We start from the raw sequence: 18,767 nt of genomic DNA, 5'->3' as shown, positions 1-18,767 counted from the left end.
GCCAGTCACACTCTCTCAGCCAAACCTGCCTCACAGGGTTGTTGTGAGGATAAAACGAAGGAGAGGAGAATGATGTATGCTGCTTTGGGTCCCTGTGGGGAAGAAAGGTGAGTTATAAACTAAGTAAATAAATAAATGTTTAAGGGCAGAGAATAGCATCTAGGTTCTTTCTACTGGTCTCAGATCTTGTCCATTTTCTATATAATCGTTATGCAGGCTAATTTTTGTGCCATTTCCTGCTATTACAACTCCTGTGTACTGTGTATTACCAAGTATTTACGGCGGGTGTGCTTTTGCAAGAGTCAGCAAATTCGCCCTTTTTTGCCGCTTAAAGGGAAAAGTTTATTATTTCCGAGTATCTCTTGAATAGAGGAGTCTTTGATATGCCCCAAGAGAATGGCCATTGATGACTGGATGTTGTACAACTTCTCTAAGACCTTGTGAAGGAGGCACTTTAAAAAAAAAATGGTACGTTCCTTTGATAGGAGACTGCTCAGGCCTGAAGCACACTGTGACCTTTCGGAGAGTTCCGTAATAAACAATGTTCCCCCGCACCTTCTCAAATGGCTTTGTGCTGGAAATGTTCACCGCAGGTGTCAAAACTCGAGGGAAATCGTGACTGAGGGCTAGCTGGAAGAGGTAACTGTTTCTGGCCGGGCACGGAATGGTCCTTTGGCCTGCAAAAAGCCAGAAGGAGAGCTGTCTTGGGGTCAGTGTTCCCTCTAAGCTGAGTTAGTGTGAGCTAGCTCACAGTTTTTTAACCGCCGGCTCACAGATTTTTGTCTGAGCTCAATGAAGGATAGCTCCAGAGCAAACTAAGTTATGCAGTAGCCAAATCGCTTGCTCACAACTTTAATGCCAGTAGCTCACAAAGTAGAATTTTGGCTCACAAGACTCACAAACTTAGAGGGATTATTGCTCAGGGTGTTGTCCGGCTGTTGATTTTTGTACAATACCGAGATGCATCGGCTCACGGGGCGAGCTGCAGAGATCCTGCTTCAACCATAAACTTTTTTTTTTTTGGAGTTTTGAATTTTTATTGAGCAAATTCCGTAAAAACATACATACATACATAATGTTAGTACATGGACAAACAATTATGCTACAATTGAAGTGATCCTTAGTGAAGCGCTTGCACCAGTGACAGGCATTAAGGCGGAAGTATTACAAAGCGAAATGGATATGATCTACTGGACATATTCAGAATTTATTAAGAAAAAAACCCTGCCTGGTGAAATATACGTCAGATTCTCTATAAGAGATGCAATATTGAAAGCAACATCTGGGACTACACTGAAAATCAAAGAAGAAGACATCAGAATACTAAAACACATTCCATTTGAGATAAGGAAGAAGAGAAAACAATACAAGAATTTAACCACCTGTTTACGGGAAAAGTCCACTGCCTACTGATGGATACTACCTGAAGAATTGATGTTCAACTAAAGGTAAAGGTTCCCTTGCTCGAAAGCCAGTCGAATCCGACTCTAGGGTTGCGGTGCTCATCTCCGTTTCAAAGCCGAAGAGCCAGCGCTGTCCGAAGACGTTTCCGTGGTCATGTGGCCGGCATGACTAAACACCAAGGCGCACGGAACGCTGTTACCTTCCCACCGAAGTGGTACCTGTTTATCTACTTGAAATTTCTTGCTTTCGAACTGCTAGGTTGGCAGGAGCTGGAACTAGAGAAGGGAGCTCACTCCGTCATGCGGCACACTCGGGTCTCGAACTGCTGAACTACCGACCTTCCACAGCCTGCAGTTCAGCGTCTTAACCACTTGAGCCACCGCAGCTCCTAGATGTTCAACTACAAAGGCAAAAAAATAAAAAGATTGAATCTTTTTCCAAAGCGAATCAGTTTTTGAAAACACATCAGGAACCCAAAAAGGATACAAAGAACACAGAGAAAGAAGGAGAAGGAGAACTGGGCAGTTCGTATCGCTTGGAAAGCCACGAAACATCTGCAGATGGCAGCTCAGAAGCAGAACCTGAATCAGAATTGGGGGCGGCTGCACCCAAACCACCCCGAGACGACAAAAGCAAGAAGAGAGAAAGGAAAGACAGAAAATAGCTTAAACTTTAGAAGAAATGCTTATATATTACATTAAATAATCTTGCATTGTCAATAATTTTAATTTTTTTTGCATATCGAAATAACAGAATTTGTATTCTTAACTTGAAAAAGAGAAAAGCTTTGACAAGATATTAATTATTATCATATACGGTCGTTGTGTAGCTGTAATTTTAGCTAGTGCGTAGTTTTGTAGGTTTTATGTAGAAAATAAAAATTATTTCTTAAGAAATATATATAAACACCACAATTGGAGAGAGTATATAATTATAAGTATCACTCGTTTGGGTAGAATTCAGCAGGCCCTCCTTCTCTCATTCGATTTAGCTTATCTCGCTTGTTTTTCTACCTACCCATCACTTTTCCAGCATCTACCATTCTAAATCTTGCAGTTTTGGAAAGAGATGACCGGGGGACGGGATGGGGGGACGTGGACGGACATGATAGAGGTTTATAAAATGAGTAAGAATAGTTGTTAGAATAAGAGACAATGTTGGAATAGACTTGGGTTCAAATCCCTCCGCTTGCCGTGAAGCTTGCAGAGAGACCCTGGGCCAATTACACTTAGAGCTGCCGACTCTGGGTTCAGAAACACCTGGAGATTTGAGTGTCGAGCCTGGGCGAGTGGTGTTTAGGGAGGGGAGTGGCCTCGGTTAGGGTACTTATGACTAACCCAAGGTCACCCAGCAGCTGTAAGTGGAGGAGTGGGGAATCAAACCTGGTTCTCCCAGACTAGAGTCCGCACACGTAACCACCTTCCAAAGGAGCCATTTTCTCCAGAAGTGGAATAAATGTTTAAATACATCATAATCAGTAAGTGTTTTATGTAGCTTGGAGATCAGTTGTGATTCTGGGATTTATCCAGCCTCCACCTGGAGGTTGGCAACCCTAGTTAAACCCCCTCCCTGGACTTGATATGTTCTGGCTGTGAAGGCTTCCAGCCAATCAGGGCCTGAGAGAACTGGGGGAGAGATAGAAGCAGAAGTTGCCCTGGTAACAAAGGATATATCTTATCTGTGGGGGTTCTTTTTCTCTCTCTCTCTTTTTTTTTTTTTTACAATTTACCTGTCACAGGTTCCTCCAGAAAGAATCCTGGGAATTGTAGTTTGGCAGAGGTGCTGTTGGTGAGAGATCCCAACCTCCCCTCACAGAACTTCCCTGGGGAATGACTGTTAAACCTAGCAAAAGTCTGTGGTGCCGCCGGGCCCTAATTCCACACCTTTTAATAAACGTTCACCTGGAGGCCTGAGATATTTGAACGTGCGCTCCTGCAGTTTCCAGCATTGTGACTCATAAGATGGAATTTGTTCTAAGGGGTTGGTTGGAAAATGGAGAAGCGTTCTGGGACGGGGCAGGCAAGAATTCTGGTGTGTGCTTTTGTGGAAACTGAAACCGTAGCCAGATTGAAAGGTTTTGGCAGACCCTTGATCCATCAAAGTCAGTATTGTCTACTCAAACTGGCAGTGGCTCTCTAGGGTCTCAGGCTGAGGTCTTTCCCATCACCTCCTGCCTGGTCCTTTTTAACTGGAGATGCCGGGGATTGAACCTGGGACCTTCTGCGTGCCAAGCAGATGCCCTACCACATTGAGCTGTGGCCCCTACTAAATAAGCCTGGCAGATAAGCATTAAAGAGTTCAGGTCTGCCTTCCATCATCACATCTCGGTGCTTTACGTATCCACCATGTTAAGAATATTCTTCAGCATAAGAACATAAGAACATAAAGAGATGCCAATGTTGGATCAGGCCAAAGGCCCATCCAGTCCAACACTCTGTATCCCACAGTGGCCAGAAATACCAGTGCCATCAGGAGGTCCACCAGTGGGGCCAGGAGACTAGAAGCCCTCCCACTGTTGACCCCCCCCAAGCACCAAGAAGACAGACCATCCCTTGCCCCAGAGTCCCTATCTATACCTTGTGGCTAATAGCCACTGGCGGACCTCTGCTCCAGATGCTTATCTCATTCCCTTTTGAAGACGTCCATGCTTGTAGCTGCCACCACTTCCTGTGGCAGTGAATTCCAAGTGTTAATCACTCTTTGGGTGAAGAAGTACTTCCTTTTATCCGTTCTAACCCGACCGCTCAGCAGTTTCATGGAGTGCCCACGAGTTCTTGTATTGTGAGAAAGGGAGAAAAGTACCTCTTTCTCTACCTGCTCTTTCCCATGCATAATCTTATAAACCTCAATCATGTCACCCCTCAGTCGTCGTTTCTCCAAGCTAAAGAGACCTAAGCGCCTTAACCTTTCCTCATAGGGAAAGTGTTCCAACCCTTAAGCATGTTCCTTAAATCAGAAGGCACCCGTGAATTGGTGCCCAGCAGTTAATAACTTGCTGTGGGAGACATCTGTCTTTAAAACCGTATTAAAAGCCTAGAGCTGAACGGGGAAAGCCGAAGATAGTCTTTCGGTTCTTTGGTGTCCCATGTCTTTGGTGTCTGGCCTTTTAAGGTCATGGTCTCTCGGCCTCACCTACCTCACAGGGTTGTTGTGAGGATAAAATGGGGGCGAGAAGGACGACGTAAGCCGCTTTGGGTCCTCACTGGAGAGAAAAGCAGGGTATAAATGCATAAAATAAAATAAAACAGTAAAGGTCCGAAGCAGGCTATGAGTCATCCTCGACCCGCCAGTGTCCGAGAACCACCCCCTCAGTTTAAAAAATCGAACCTTAAATTAATCGCCCGTTTTAATTGATTGATGAGTCACTTGAACTGCCACACGTTGGCAGTCTGTTTCTGTTCATTGTTGCAAAGGGAGCAAGTCCAAGGCATTGTCTGAGAAGAGGTGTTCCTTTATTTTGGCGACGGCAAGGAGAATGCCTCTTGTTTTTATATAGAAGAAGAAGAAGAAGAAGAAGAGATTGGAATTATACCCCGCCCTTCACTACCCAAGGGAGTCTCAGGCGGTTTACAAACTCCTTTCCCTTCCCCTTCCCACAACAGACACCCTGTGAGGCAGGTGAGGCTGAGAGAGCTCTCTTGAGAACTGCTTTTGAGAGAAGAAGAGATTGGATTTATACCCTGCCCTTCACTACCCAAAGGAGTCTCAGATTGGCTGACAAACTCCTTTCCCTTCCCCTCCCCACAACAGACACCCTGTGAGGTAGGTGGGGCTGAGAGAGCTCTTGACAGAAACGGCTCTTTTTCAAGAACAGCTCTTATCAGAACTCTGGCTTGCCCAAGGTCATCCAGCCAGGGGCATGTGGAGGAGTGGGGAATCAAACCCGGTTCTCCCAGATGAGAGTCCATGCACTTAACCACTACACCAAACTGGTGTATCAAAAGATATCAAAAGAGTTTTTGGCTAAACGTTAGGTAGAACTTCCGGACAGTTAGAGCGGTCCCTCAGTGGAACAGGCTTCCTCGGGAGGTGGTGGGCTCTCCTTCCGGTGAGGTTTTCAAACAGAGGCTAGATGGCCATCAGACAGCAATGCGGATTCTGTGAACTGAGGCAGATCATGAGAGGGAGGGCAGGAAGGGTCGCCTCAGTGCTTAGTTCTTGTGGCCCTTCTTACATGCCCAGGGAAATGATGATCGCCACTTTGAAGAAGAAGAAGAGACTGGATTTATACCCCACCCTTCACTCGGAGTCTCAGAGCGGCTTACAAACTCCTTTCCCTTCCCCTCCCCACAACAGACACCCTGGGAGGTAGGTGGGGCTGAGAGAGCTCTGACAGAAACTGCTCTTTTTCAAGGACAGCTGTGTCAGAATTATGGCTTCCCCAAGGCCATCCAGCAGCTGCAAATGGAGGAGTGGGGAATCAAACCCGGTTCTCCCAGATTAGAGTCCACGCACTTAACCGCTACACCAAACTGGCTTTGGGGTCAGGAAGCAATTTTTCTCCAGGCCAGTTTGGCTGGAGATCCTGGAGGTTTTTTTTCATCTTCTAGGTGTGGAGCAAGGGTCACTGGGGGCGTGGGGGGGAGGTATTTGTGAATTTCCTGCATTGTACTAATCAGTACACCACTCAGAAGGTCCCAGGTTCAATCCCCGGCATTGGACTAGATGACCCCGGAGGTCCCTTCCAACTCTATGATTCTATGAGGTTGTAATTTCTTGCAGCCCCCAAGATTCCAAAAATCACCGCTCACAAAATCCTTCCCCCTTTCAGTAGAATAGACTGGAGCAAATACAGCATGCTGGCCTAGTTCTTTAGCACAGAGATGCCAAACCTAATTGCACGTAAACTTGACCTAGGAGACAACCTTGGACCATTTCTGTGTAATCATTAACGCGTTTGGTTGGGCGGGGAGGGGGGGTATCCTCCTACGGGGCTGTGTTTATTGTCCAACGGTTTTTGGGGGCAAAGGGGAACCCAATTTTGATGCGCTCTGCCAAAAGTTGTAAAAAGGAGAGAATGAACATTCGCCGCACACGAGGGGATGCGGTGCTTCCAAGCGATGACTCAGAGCCAAACAGGTAAACAGGGTCAGGCTGCTCCTAGTTGCTTTGAGAAGGTAGTTTTTGTGAGTAGTGTACTGATTAGAAAACAGGTCTTTCCCAAATGATCAAGGAGACAGCCGTGTTCATCCGCTGTTGCCAAAAGAGCAGAGTCCGGCGATGTCTCAAAGCAGGCCCCCCCGGCTTTTTGAGCTTTTGGGTGACATTGGAACTCTGACAAGTGTGTGTGTGGGGGTGCAGCCACAAAATGGACGCCGCAGCTTACGCTTGGTTACACAGTGAAGATTCTTGTGCTGTGGTGGCCGCTGCTGACAAAGCAACATTTTGAAAAATCTTCGAAGCTGATCAGATTCCCAGGGGCCAATCAGAGAGGATTGTGAGGCACTCCAAAGGGATCTGTCAAGGATGGGCAAGTGGGTGTCAACATGGCAAATGGGGTTCAATGTGGCCAAGTGCAAGGTCATGCACATTGGAGCCAAAAATCCTAAATATAAATACACATTGATGGGGTCTGAACTGGCAGAGACTGATCAAGAGAGAGATCTTGGAGTTGTAGTAGATAACTCACTGAAAATGTCGAGACAGTGTGTGACTGCAATAAAAAAGGCCAATGCTATGCTGGGGATTATTAGGAAGGGCAGGGCTCTAGTCGGGGGGGAGCTCTCAGGTACGGAGCTCCGGAAGAGAACCTCTAGGGGGCGGGGCGGTCACGTGATGAAGCCCCGCCCCCTTCTTTACCCCACCCTCTGCTTCGATCCTCATTCCGTTTGGGAATGAGGATGAAGCAGGAGGGTAAGTAGCCGGGCCTTCTGACACACTTCCGGTGATGTCAGGGGGTGTGGCCTTCTGTCACTTCCGGTGATGTCAGGGGGCGTGGCATATGCAAATAAGTTATGCTAATGAGTTATGCTAATGAGCTCCGGCAGCTCTTTTTCTACAACAAGACCCCTGAGGAAGGGTATTGAAAACAGATCAGCCAATATCATAATGCCCCTATATAAATCAATGGTGCGACCTCATTTGGAATACTGTGTGCAGTTCTCGTCACCATACCTTAAAGATTATGCATGGGATAGAGCAGGTAGAGAAAGAGGTACTTTTCTCCCTTTCTCACAATACAAGAACTCGTGGGCACTCCATGAAACTGCTGAGCGGTCGGGTTAGAACGGATAAAAGGAAGTACTTCTTCACCCAAAGAGTGATTAACACATGGAATTCACTGCCACAGGAGGTGGTGGCGGCTTCAAGCATGGACGGCTTCAAGAGGGAATTAGATAGAAGAAGAAAAAGAAGAAGAGATTGGATTTATACCCCGCCCTTCACTACCGAAAGGTGTCTCAGAGCGGCTTACAAACTCCTTTCCCTTCCCCTCCCCTGTGAGGTAGGTGGGGCTGAGAGAACTCTTGACAGAAACTGCTCTTTTTCAAGAACAGCTGTGCCAGAGTTATGGCTTGCCCATGGTCATCCAGCCAGGTGCAAGTGGAGGAGTGGGGAATCAAACCTGGTTCTCCCAGATTAGAGTCTGTGCACTTAATGACTACACCAAACTGGCTCTCCAGAGGTCCATCAGTGGCTATTAGCCACAAGGTATAGATAGGGGCTCTGCGGCAAGTGATGCTCTGTCTTCTTGGTGCTTGGGGGGCGGTCAACAGTGGGAGGGCTTCTAATGTCCTGGCCCCACTGCTGGACCTCCTGATGGCACCTGGTATTTCTGGCCACTGTGTGACACAGAGTGTTGGGCTGGATGGGCCTTTGGCCTGATCCAACATTGTTCTCTTATGTTCTTATGTTCTTAAGCCTTCCTGGGGAAGGCCCCAACAGGCCCTGCCCAGTTTCTAAAACCACTTGGTGGGCGCCGTCATGGTGCCCGTGGGGACCCCTGCCTTAAAGTATATGAAATGATTGCTCAGCTTTCCTGAGCAAGAGAAAATTTCATCAGATGCATGAAGTGTTACATTCATTTGGCATGCCTGTGTGTGTGTATGTATTTTTTTTTATTAGGCTTATTTATTAGGCTTATTTATTAGATTTATTAGATGTACAAACAGCAGAAGTATTGTGTGTTTTGGAGGGTTGGGCTGATTTATTGCAAAAAGAACCCAGAAGGCCTGCCTTCTCAGGACATACATGGACTTGGGTGTCTTTTTTAAAAAAAATAATTAAGCAGGGTTTAGGTAGGTTCAGATTTTATTGCTTTATTATTGTTTTCCTATCGGGGTTTTTGGAAGCCATCTTGAATGGCAGCCTTACCCCAACCAAAAGCAACAGTGAAATGACATAAAAATCTTTGGGCCCCAGACAGGATGGAAGCATTCGAAATCAATAAACAGGAAGCTAGTCGTGCCCATTTCGAAGCCAGTGCTGAAATTTGGCCGCTGCTTCAACAGCTGTGTTGAAGAATTAGTCTTTTTGGTTTTGGAAACTGAGAGTGCCTTTGTAATCTTTTGGTTGCAGGAAAGCAAACCTCTTTTTGCAGTTTGAGATTGCTGGTTAAGTCCGATTTCTCCCTCCATCCTTAGCTAGTAGTAGGGCTGGTCTATGTAAAATAGTCATGCAGTGAACAAGAAGAGATTGGATTTATACCCTGCCCTTCACTCGGAGTCTCAGAGCGGCTTACAATCTCCTTCCCTTCCCCTCCCCACATAAGACACCCTCTGTGAGGTAGGTGGGGCTGAGAGAGCTCTGAGAGAACTCATGAGAGAACAGCCCTGAGAGAACTGTCTGACCCACCCAGCTGGCTGCATGTGAAGGAGTGGGGAATCATACCTGGTTCTCCAGATCAGAGTCCACTGCTCTTAACCACTACACCAAACTGGCTCCAGACTGGTCACAGGGTACCTATTGGGCAGTAAGAACATAAGAACATAAGAGATGCCAATGTTGGATCAGGCCAAAGGCCCATCCAGTCCAACACTCTGTATCACACAGTGGCCAGAAATACCAGTGCCATCAGGAGGTCCACCAGTGGGGCCAGGACAGTAGAAGCCCTCCCACTGTTGACCCCCCCCCAAGCACCAAGAAGAAAGAGCATCACTTGCCCCAGAGTCCCTATCTATACCTTGTGGCTAATAGCCACTGATGGACCTCTGCTCCATATGCTTATCTAATTCCCTTTTGAAGCCGTCCATGCTTGTAGCCGCCACCACTTCCTGTGGCAGTGAATGTGGCAGTACCTGTGACATCACTAATGACAAGGAACATCTTCTCTCCCTCCTGTGCAGTCTTTATATCAGTCTTTGTACAAAATACAAAAAAAGTCTTAATCTACTGAGGTCTGAGTTCAGTTCGACCTTCCCGTGCTTGTAGCTAAAACAGAACGATTTGAACGAGCGTGTTTTCGAGGAAGCAAGTAGTTGTATTAGTACTTATTGGAACAACAATTACCGCGGTGAAGCGAGAGGTCACTTTGATCCACAGCGGGTTCAGGCATTGAAGAGATCTTCGCTGAGGTCGGTCATGAACTCGAACAACCTCTCTGGTATTTGTTCTTTCTTCATTTGAAGCCGCCGGAGGAGAGCGGGCTCTGGGACTTTTCATAGAAACTCATTGTCCGTTGAATTTTTCATTCCTCTCAGCTTGGAAGCACTGATTCTTCTGTAAACTTCTCAGCTTGACTTATTGGTCCTCTGAGCCTCCCAAGATCTTTTCTTTGAGGAGGGAGGAGGAGGAGATTGGATTTATACCCCGCCCTTCACTTGGAGTCTCAGAGCGGCTTACAAACTCCTTTCCCTTCCCCTCCCCACAACAGACACCCTGTGAGGTGGGTGGGGCTGAGAGAACTCTGACACAAACTGCTCTTTTTCAAGGACAGCTGTGCCAGCGCTTGTGACTGACCCAAGGTCACATCAGCAGGTGCAAGTGGAGGAGTGGGGAATCAAACCCGGTTCTCCCAGATTAGAGTCCGCACACTTAACCACTACACCAAACTGGCTCTCTTTGCTTTTCTAAACCTTCTACTTTCCATTGTCCCAGCATGAACCGCAGTGGAAGAGCCTCTACTTTGCACGCAAAAGGTCCCAGGTTCAATCTCCGGCATCTCCAGTTAAAAGGACCAGGCAGGAGGTGATCTGGAAGACCTCTGCCTGAGACCATGGCGAGCCATGAAGTGGGGCTCTGGCTCAGTGGCAGAGCCTCTGCTTGGCAGGCAGAAAGTCCCAGGTTCAGTCCCCGGCATCTCCAGTTGAAAGGACCAGGCAGGAGGTGATGTGGAAGACCTCAGCCTGAGACCCTGGAGAGCCATGAAGTGGGGCTGTGGCTCAGTGGCAGAGCATCTGCTTGGCAGGCAGAAAGTCCCAGGTTCAGTCCCTGGCGTCTCCAGTTGAAAGGACCAGGCAGGAGGTGATGTGGAAGACCTCTGCCTGAGACCCTGGAGAGCCATGAAGTGGGGCTGTGGCTCAGTGGCAGAGCATCTGCTTGGCAGGCAGAAAGTCCCAGGTTCAGTCCCTGGCATCTCCAGTTGGAAGGACTAGGCAGGAGGTGATGTGAAAGACCTCTGCCTGAGACCCTGGAGAGCCATGAAGTGGGGCTGTGGCTCAGTGGCAGAGCATCTGCTTGGCAGGCAGAAAGTCCCAGGTTCAGTCCCTGGCGTCTCCAGTTGAAAGGACCAGGCAGGAGGTGATGTGGAAGACCTCTGCCTGAGACCCTGGAGAGCCATGAAGTGGGGCTGTGGCTCAGTGGCAGAGCATCTGCTTGGCAGGCAGAAAGTCCCAGATTCAGTCCCTGGCATCTCCAGTTGGAAGGACTAGGCAGGAGGTGATGTGAAAGACCTCTGCCTGAGACCCTGGAGAGCCATGAAGTGGGGCTGTGGCTCAGTGGTAGAGCCTCTGCTTGGCAGGCAGAAAGTCCCAGGTTCAGTCCCCGGCATCTCCAGTTGACAGGACCAGGCAGGAGGTGATGTGGAAGACCTCAGCCTGAGACCCTGGAGTGCTGCCGCCAGTCTTGAGTAGACAGTATTGACCTTCTTGGACCACAGGTCTGATTCAGGATAAGACAGTTTCATGTGGTTGTTTCAGTGCAGCTTGTCTTCTGGGGACTGGCTGCGGTCATTGTTTGATGAGCCGGTCTTCTTTCCCAGGCGAACCTGGTGGTCTTTCTGCCACATCACTGGGTCACAAGCCCTGTACAGAGGGAAACTGCCTATGAAGGTTAATCATTTTATGGGCCTTCATCGGTAGTGGTGACCTCTGGACCGGAAGTCAACCCTGACTGTTCCCTGGAAGGCCAGATACTGACGCTGAAGCTCAAATACTTTGGCCACCCAATGAGAAGGGAGCCCTCACTGGAGAAGACCCTGATGCTGGGAAAGACTGAAGGTCAAAGAAGACGGGGACGGCAAAGGATGAGATGGTCGGACAGTGTTATCGATGCAACGAACATGAAATTAAGGACGATGGAAGACAGGAGGGCCTGACGTGATGTGGTCCATGGGGTCGCGAAGAGTCGGACTCGACTGTGCAACTGAATAACAAAAGGGACCTTTAGAAGCCATCTTAGCCCCATCCCTCTCCCTCCCTCCCTTCCTCCCTTCCTTTTCCCCCAGTGGGGACCCAGATTGGCTTACATTGTTCTCCTTTGTACCTTCGCAACCATCCTGTGAGGTGGGTTAGACTGAGAGAGCGTGACTGGCTCAAAGTGACCTAGCAAGCATCCGCGGCAGAGTGGGGATTTGTACCCAGGTCTTCCTGATCCCAGGGCGACAGTCTGTGCCACTGCACCACGCTGTATCCTGGTGACTAACACAAACATAGGAAGGAAATTCTGGCAAACTTAGTTTTTACGAACTCCCCAAAAGCAAGTGTCAGATTGACCTGGAGGCGTGGAGGGGGGGGGGGAATGCAATTTTGTTTTCAGTCTTCCATATGTTGCTCGTCCTCCCCAACGGCACCTTAAAGAGTAAGAAAACTTGTGGCAGAGTATGAGCTTTTGTGAGTCACTGCTCACTTCTTCAGATGTGAATTGTACGCTGAGAGTGTTGGGGGTCATTTTGACCCCATTCCCATACATAGGTAAAGGTACCCTTGCTCGAAAGCCAGCCGAGTCCGACTCTAGGGTTGCGGTGCTCATCTCCGTTTCAAAGGCAAAGAGCCAGCGCTGTCCAAAGACGTTTCCGTGGTCATGTGGCCGGCGTGAATAGACGCCGAGGCGCACAGAACACTGTTACCTTCCCACCGAAGCGGTCCCTATTTATCTACTTGCAATTTCTTGCTTTCGAACTGCTAGGTTGGCAGGAGCTGGAACTAGAGACGGGAGCTCACTCTGAGCCTTCAGGGAGGGTGGGATATAAATTTAAGGATAAATAAAAAATAAATAAATGTTTTGACTGGTATTGTTACATGTTTGTAAAAATATAACTATAAAATAAAAAAAATATTAACCACAAAAAAAACCTAACTAGCAGTTTGCCACAGAAGTACATACTGAAAGAGAGACAATAGGCAACAGCGGGAGAACATTTCTTTAAAAGTAGTGTTTTGTAAAGCTATAGAGTTCCCAGTGATTCCTAGAAGTACCCTATGTCACTTCTGGAAGCGTTGACATCAAAGTGTCAGTGGCACTCTCACCTCCCAGGCTGATAGCCAAATTGCCTTAATTTATTAATAAATGTGGGGAATTATGAGTATTAATTGGCAATAGGCATTAAATATAGGATCAGAACCTGTGTATACGGGAGTTTGATTTCCGAGTCCCCAGGAATAGACGCTGAGGCTAGATTTATCAGAAGTAAATTCTCTTATTCAACATTTTGCATTTAGTGAGTGTCGTCTCTTTTATTTTCCAAGGTCTTTCTCTCTCTGCTTATCAAAGCATTCTAGCATTTCATAGCGTACAGCAGACTGGACGGGAGCCTGGTATGATGGTTGCTATTTCCTATTTGGAACATAAGCTTTGAGGAAGTCTAGGAGCGAGACGAAGCCTCAAGCCGGAAGCTTCGTTAATATATTGATGTGATTCTCTTAATGTATTGTGATCTGTTTATAATGTTGCGATTCTTATGTATGAATTAATAGGTGGTATTCTATGAATTTATGAATTAAGCACTTTAAAAATCAATTTACACTTTGTATAAGATTTCAATATAGTATCGATTGCATTATATACAAAACGTTTCCCTGGTTGTTTCTGTACTCTGAACAAAAATACCAGGTGCCATCAGGAGGTCCAGCAGTGGGGCCAGGACACCAGAAACATTCCCACTGTTGAACCCCCCTCCCAAGCACCAAGAATACAAAGCATCATTTGCCCCAGACTGAGAGTTCCTATCTATACCTTGTGGCTAATAGCCACTGATGGACCTCTGCTCCATATGCTTATCTAATTCCCTTTTGAAGCTGTCCATGCTTGTAGCTGCCACCACCCCCTGTGGCAGTGAGTTCCACGTGTCAGAAGATGAGCTGTAATTCCAGGGGATCTCCAGGCCCCACCTGGAGACTGGCATCCCCGAGCCCTGAGGAAGCTGGGGCTTCAGTTCAAAGGGGGGGAAAGTAAGATTACAGCCCTAATGGTTAAAAGATGGCACAAGTAAGGATGAGAAATGTGGAATCGGGTCTCTCTTAGGAGCTTTCCCCCAGTTTGGGTTCTGAACTACAGGGGTTTTCCCTCGGAGCTTCTTTTCGGTGCTGTCTCAAGCCAAGTTTCATCTGAGGGGAAACTTAAGAAAGGAAACAACGGGAGAAAAAGGAGGGGAATTGTGGGGAGGGGCTGTGGCTCAGGGGCAGAGCATCTGCTTAACGTGCAGAAGGTCCCAGGTTCAATCCCCAGCACGCCCAGGAAGGGTCTGGCAGTAGATGATGGGGAAGACCTCTGCCTGAGACTCTGGAGAGCCACTGCCAGCCTGAGTAGACAACACCGACCTTGATGGACAGAAGGTTCTGACTCAGTATAGGGCAGCTTCCTGTGGGAGTTCCATTTAGGAGAGGGGATGTGGCTCACTGCTAGAACATCTGCTTGGCATGCGGAAGGTCCCAGGTTCAATCCCTGGCATCTCCAATTAAAAGGGACCAGGCAGTAGGTGATGGGAAAGACCTCGGCCTGAGACCCTGGAGAGCTGCCAAGAGGGGCTGTGGCTCACTGCTAGAACATCTGCTTGGGATGCAGAAGGTCCCAGGGTTCAGTCCCTGGCATCTCCAGTTAAAAGGGACCAGGCAGTAAGTGATGGGAATGACTTCTGCCTGAGCCCCCCCTGGAGAGCTGTAAAGAGGGGATGTGGCTCACTGCTAGAACATCTGCTTGGCATGCGGAAGGTCCCAGGTTCAATCCCTGGCATCTCCAATTAAAAGGGACCAGGCAGTAGGTGATGGGAAAGACCTCGGCCTGAGACCCTGGAGAGCTGCCAAGAGGGGCTGTGGCTCACTGCTAGAACATCTGCTTGGCATGCGGAAGGTCCCAGGTTCAATCCCTGGCATCTCCAATTAAAAGGGACCAGGCAGTAGGTGATGGGAAAGACCTCGGCCTGAGACCCTGGAGAGCTGCCAAGAGGGGCTGTGGCTCACTGCTAGAACATCTGCTTGGCATGCGGAAGGTCCCAGGTTCAATCCCTGGCATCTCCAATTAAAAGGGACCAGGCAGTAGGTGATGGGAAAGACCTCGGCCTGAGACCCTGGAGAGCTGCCAAGAGGGGCTGTGGCTCACTGCTAGAACATCTGCTTGGCATGCGGAAGGTCCCAGGTTCAATCCCTGGCATCTCCATCACATGCAGCTGCCGGTGTGACGTTGGTTCAGTTATAAGTTCCTTCAGAGCTGTTCTCTCAAGGCCAGTTCTCAAAATAACTCTTTCTGCCCCACCTACCTCACAGGATGTCTCTTGAGGGGAGGGGAAGGGAAAGGAGATTATAAGCCACTCTGAGACGCCTTCGGGTAGTGAAGGGCAGAGTATAAATCCCCTCTCCTCCTCCTCCTCCTGTATAGCACAGCTTCATGTGGGAGCTCCATTCAGGAGAGGAGCTGTGGCTCACTGCTAGAACACATGCTTGGGATGCAGAAAGTCCCAGGTTCAATCCCTGGCATCTCCAGTTAATCTGGAAGACCTCTGCCTGAGACCCTGGAGAGCCATGAAGTGGGGCTGTAGCTCAGTGGTAGAGCATCTGCTTGGCAGGCAGAAGGTCCCAGGTTCAATCCCCGGCATCTCCAGTCAAAAGGACCAGGTAGGAGGTGATGTGAAAGACCTCCGCCTGAGACCCTGGAGAGCCATGAAGTGGGGCTGTGGCTCAGTGGCAGAGCCTCTGCTTGGCATGCAGAAGGTCCCAGGTTCAATCCCCGGCATCTCCAGTTAAAAAGAACCAGGCAGTAATTGATCTGGAAGACCTCTGCCTGAGACCCCAGAGTAGCTCTGCCAGCGTGAGCAGACGATACTGACCTTGATGGACCAAGGGTCTGATTCTGTCGAAGGCGGCTTCTCGTGTGTTCAAGTGAGCAAGGATTTAGAAACTCCGCTCCAGTTCAGAACCCGAACCCTTTGGGAAACCTCCATGTGAAAAGAGACCTGAAAAGACAGCCGCATCTGGTCGACTTCCAACGTTTAGCTTTTCTGAGGCTTGCATGGGTGTGTGTGTGTGTGTGTTAAGCTGTAGGTGCTTTAAGTGCCAGCCCTATTTTTTTTTACATGCAGAATGAGGCGATAGAAGGATTGGAACGGTAAAATGGAATGGGGTTGATTTTCACCGTTTTAAAATTTGATTTTATTGTGTATGTTTTGGATTGTTAGCCGACTTGGTGGCCTTCGTTGCCAACTCCGGGTTGGGAAATACCTGGAGATTTGGAGGGTAGAGCTCGGAGAGGGAAAAGTTTGGGGAGGGGGCAGGACATCACTGTGGTACGATTCCATAGAGTCTACACTCCAACGCAGCCATTTTCTCTGGGGGAGGTGATCTCTTATCAGCTGGAGATCGGTTGTAGTTCTGGGAAACCTCCAGGCCCCCACCTGAAGGTTGGCGACCCTGCTTGTAAGAAGAAGTGGCGAAGAGACTGGATTTATACCCCGCCCTTCACTACCCAAGGGAGTCTCAGAGTGGCTTACAAACTCCTTTCCCTTCCCCTCCCCGCAACAGACACGTGTGAGGTAGGTGGGGCTGAAAGAGCTGTGACAGAAACTGCAGTTTTTCAAGAACAGCTCTTGTCAGAACTACGGCTTGCCCAAGGTCATCCAGCAGGTGCTAGTGGAGGAGTGGGGAATCAAACCCAGTTCTCCCACACTAGAGTCCGCACAATTAACCACGACACCAAACTGGCTCTACACCAAACCGGCCCTTAATCCACTACACCAAATTGGCAGCAGTTGCCGCTAAATCGCAGGGATCCTCCCTGTGTGACGGAATGTAAGCTGCATTCGCCATTTTGTGGCTGACCCTGCCTTCCTCGGCAGCCGTTTTGTGACCGCCGTTTTGGCGCTGTGCCTACCGCACTGTGTCAGAATTCAAAAGGTGCCCGCGGTCTCAAAATAGTTGTGGAGCCCTGCCCTAGAACCAGAGTGGTGGCATCCAGTTAAAGCCCTTTCCTGCCCCAGGCCTGAAGGGGGGGAGCAGGAGGAAAGCAGGGTGTGTAGGAGAAGGACAGATCTGTGGAAGCGTCTGTGGCAAACCTGCTCAGCCCCACCCACTTTCTGGCCAGGGAACCAAAGGAACATTCTTGCAGGGCGTTGGCACCCTTGGTATTGTGCCGCCTCTTGGGTGGCTCGGGAGCAATGTTCCCTTGGAGCTGATTTAGTGTGAGCTAGCTCACAGCTTTTTAGCCTCCGGCTCACATATTTTTGTGACAGCTCAGGAAGGATGGCTCCAGAGCAGACTTAATTTATGCACTAGCCAAATCGCTTGCTCACAACTTTAAGGCCAGCAGCTCACAAAGTAGAATTTTTGCTCACAAGACTCCACAGCTTAGAGGGAGCATTGCAGTCACAACTTTAATGCCAGCAGCTCACAAAGTAGCATTTTTGCTCAAAAGACTCCACAGCTTAGAGGGAGCATTGCAGTCACAACTTTAATGCCAGCAGCTCACAAAGTAGCATTTTTGCTCACAAGACTCCACAGCTTAGAGGGAGCATTGCAGTCACAACTTTAATGCCAGCAGCTCACAAAGTAGAATTTTTGCTCACAAGACTCCACAGCTTAGAGGGACCGTTGCTCGGGAGGCGTAAGCCAGCGGCTCTTTTCCACAGCCAGGAATTCAAAATATGGATGCAAAAGTTTAGGTCGGAAGGGAGGAAAGCCCTCCTGTTGAGAATCCGGGTTCCAGGCCGACCCGTTTCTTTCTGTTTGCTCAGAGTTTCTGGCAGGAGGCAACCTGTTCTGTGTTGCCCGATCAACAATGGGGAACGCTGTGGGACGAATGGTGATGACAAGCCAAATGCCCCTGCCTGACGGGAGTGTGGCCACACAAATGCTCTGTACACACACGCAGGTGATGCGCAAAGACTCCAGCACACCTGCGTGCAAGCGGCAAACTCCATTGTTTCTTGGAGCTTAGTTGCTCCAAGAAGAAATCCTGAGGCTTAAGTCTGTCTAATAACATCCCCTCTGATCTGGAAGTGTATTTGCTCCTCCCTGCCATGTGGGGTTCCTCTTTGTAGCAACTCAGCGGTGGAGGATATGTGCTTGGTGTAGTGGTTAAGAGCAGCAGACTCTAATCTGGAGAATCGGGTTTGATTCCCCCACTCCTCCTCCACCTGCAGCCAGCTGGGTGACTTTGGATCAGTCACAAGTTCTCTCAGAGCTGGAGCTGTCCTCCAAAGAGCTCTCTCAGCCTTACCTAGCTCACAGGGTGTCTGTTGCGGGGAGAAGAAGGGAAAGGCATTTGTAAGGTGCTCTGAGACTCCCGAGTGAAGGGCGGGATATAAATCAAATTCCTCCTGCTCCTTCAGTTTGGTGTAGTGGCTAGGAGCGCGGACTCTAATCTGGGAGGACTGGGTTTGATTCCCCACTCCTCCACGTGCAGCTGTCGGTGTGACCTTGGGTCAGTCACAAGTTCTTTCAGAGCTGTTCTCTCAAGGGCAGTTCTCGAGAGAGCTCTCAGCCCCACCCACCTCACAAGGTGTCTGTTGTGGGGAGGGGAAGGGAAAGGAGTTTGTAAGCCGCTTTGAGACTTCGAGTGAAGGGCAGGGTAGAAATCCAATCTCCTCCTCCTCTTCTTCTTCTTATTCCTCCCCCCCCCCCCGAAGCACTCTCGTGTGCACGGGGTTGACCTCTGGCACAGCTTAACCCAGGGGTCCCAAACGTGAAGCCTGTGGGGGCCATCGCACCCACAAATACCTCCCTGGTGCACGTCAAGTGCTTTCAGAAAGTGGGAAGGGCTAGAGGGGGCATTTGCCCAGCAGG

The sequence above is a fragment of the Gekko japonicus genome, unplaced genomic scaffold, assembly GCF_001447785.1.
Source record: "Gekko japonicus isolate JY-2015 unplaced genomic scaffold, Gekko_japonicus_V1.1 scaffold2106, whole genome shotgun sequence".
Classification (NCBI taxonomy): domain Eukaryota; kingdom Metazoa; phylum Chordata; class Lepidosauria; order Squamata; family Gekkonidae; genus Gekko; species Gekko japonicus.
The sequence above is the reverse complement of the archived record's forward strand: the minus strand, read 5'-3'. Positions refer to the sequence as shown.